Here is a 2,975-nt window from a genome sequence, read left to right as displayed (position 1 = left end):
CCAACCGCCTGAGCCTCCAGGGCGGCCCCAGAATGCTCTTTTTGGTTTGACTGTGAATTCTGGGAGAGCAAGAGGCCCTGCTACTGGATGGAAGGGCAAGAGGAAGACAAATCACTGGTTTTTCAAACAGCAGAAAACTGAAAGGAAGATGGAGGCATTGATAGCCTCAACAACTGAATAAATAAATCCCTTTCTCTGGAAAAATATATGTATAAATATTTAACTGGCATTAAATATTAACAATGAATGAATGAAAACACCAAAAATACTTTATTTATATGGGAAGTTTTTTCTCCTTTAGGAAGTATGCTGTTTTAAAACTCAAAATCACTTCATATGTGATCCAGGCAGAAAGCAATGTGGGTCTCTGGTGGGGAGTGTACTATAAGAATGAGGGTAAATAGAAGAGACCTCCAAGCGAGTCTCTTATATCACCTCCTGCCAACTCACTGTGGTGAGAAGGGTCCAAGTTCAAGAATTTCATGATTAAATGGATTTATAGGTGTCAGACACTTCCAGTGGGACCCAGCATCCCTCCCCTCCCCAATACATGTGTGGGAACGGTGAGGAAAATGAAAGCCATTTGTACCAGATTCTGACACCATGTGTCTCCCTTCTCCACTTGGGGGCTCTGATGGGAAGGGACAGTACCGTCCACCTGGGGTTGCCTCTGAGTAGCTTTGTGAACTCCTTTGGGCTATTATGTTGGTTGGTACTTTGGCTTCTTTGGCTCCCAGCACCAGCTGATGCCCTGAGCTGAGTTCCAGTTGGGAAGGCTCTATTGCTCAGTGCTGTGTCTCCAGGGCATTGTTCTTGAAACTTCCAACAGGGCAGATTTGTGCAGTTGGCCCATCTGGACAAGATCTATAACAAGTAGAGCTCTGTGCAATAAGCTCATCTACATAGTCCACCCCCCACAACCCCCGCCATCGGGCTGCAGCAGCCTGACACCCCAGCCCCGCCATAGAGAGTATCAAAGAGATACTCTCTGCTTCTTTCAAAGGGGTATTGCTGTGGCCTGTCATTCATTGGCAGTACCTGGGCAGAAATGGGAAAACAGGGACTCTCTGCCCTCTCAATTCAATCTCCTCCCTTAAGCCAGTCCTTTAGTTTTGAATCTCCTTGGCACGAGAATCATAATTGATATCGTCAGTAGGATTAATTTCTGGAAGAGCCACCCTGGTCAGCCTAGAATGAGAGGAGTATCTCAGTGAATGGGAAAGAGCCAACAAGATAATAGGAAAAAGGGAGAAATAAAGCTGAACTCTTGGTTTGACTATAGGATTTGCATTGGTCACTGGATTTATTGACTTTCAATTTAGAACACCATTTTGAGGAAGAGAAGAAGGGAGGAAGAGAGAGAGGGATGGAGAGAGAGGGGGAGGGAAGAAGGGTAGAGAGATTGAGAGAGAGAAAGAGGAGAGAGCGAGGGGGAGAGAGAGAGAGAGAGCAAGAGAGAGAGAGAGAGAGAGAGAGAGAGAGAGAGAGAGAGAGAGAGAGAGAGAGAGAGAGAGATTGGACTGACATAGTTATTTATTCTAGGTCCAGGGAAAAGGTGAAGATGTTCAAGAGATTATTTGATCATCTCTGTCTTCCAGCTGTTAACTCTGCACTTTAATCTTCCCCTTTTCAGTTCCTCACAGTTGGGTTTCATTTCAAAGGACTCAGTGTACTAGGCCCATGCTTCCCCATGTCCCAGTGGTATGTCAGGCCTGAAATGGACTCTTCTACACCTTTTCTATTCTGACATTTCTGGTAGCTTCAACTGACTGCTACCCCTCCTCACTGTGGAAGGAGAAGGGAAGCAAGAGAAGGGTTAAGAAATAATTCCAACTTGTGGCTCTGTAACTTCTACAACTACTACCCTGAGGTTGGCCGAGTCAATGTTTGTCCAGGATAGGGGTCCTCTATATGCTTAGTTCCTCCAGGAACCTTGAAGTCCACTTTATCCTGGACAAAGTTGGATGGCACTATTATTGCTCACTAAAAGGTGAAGGAGCAAGTTGGAAATAAGGGGTCTTGGGAAAATAACTTTGGAGAAAAATAAGAAACAAATGAAACTCCAGCCAACAAAAGACTATGTGAAGATAGTTTCTGTACTCTATTCTTCCTGGTCTTACTACCTTGGATTTCACTTTTCTTGAAAGTTTTCTAGCATCATCAGGTAAGTTTCTTAAAGAGTAAGCATTTTTTTTTGTACACTCCCCAGCAGCCAAACATGCCCCGTTACCATGGTAGTTAGGGAATAAAATAAATATTTCTGAGACAAGGAAATTCAGGTGGATCTGGAAGGGTGGTCTGAGAGTCCAAAATTCCTGACCCCATTATGACAGTGTTGAGCATCTTAGGAGACTTGAAGACCTCTCTGTTTGGTCATATAACAATGCCCTACCCCAGTGCAGCCCATGACTGTTCCAACCTTGCTGAAAGGTGGGAAATATGTCACCTTGCCTTCCTCCCACAGTCAAGGAAACCTGACTGGGTCACACAGGGCAATGCCTGTGGATGGGAAAGACTCCCTATTTGGGCCTGTGGTAGGAGGGACAGAGGGCACAGTAAAGGCCAGGCTCAGGGTGGTAGGTAGCAGGACAAAGAGTGGTGCAAATTAAGATGAGAAATGCCAGAATTAGTAGCAGTGGTCTGAATATTCTCCACTGGAGAAATTGAAAACAGAGAGGCTCCAGCTAGGGAAGAAGGTCATCCTGGCCTCAGGAACATGGCCAAACTTTACTCTCATGAGAAATGGGATAGCATGGAGAAAATCTGGATTCGGGTAGTCAAACCATCTTTCTAAGAACAGCCACCATTGGCATTATGCACTGTAGACCCACATAGTTTTGGGATTCGCTGATGAAGTTCTGAGTGGGAGATCAGGAAGGAACTGTCCAAGCTCTTGATGGAATCTACCAGAAGGGGAAAGTCCATCCAGGAGGAAGCAGGAAGCCAACAGCTGCACTCTCTAGCCCCTACCCTAT

The sequence above is a fragment of the Rhinolophus hipposideros genome (assembly GCF_964194185.1).
Source record: "Rhinolophus hipposideros genome assembly, chromosome: X".
NCBI lineage: Eukaryota > Metazoa > Chordata > Mammalia > Chiroptera > Rhinolophidae > Rhinolophus > Rhinolophus hipposideros.
Note: the sequence above shows the minus strand (reverse complement) of the source record.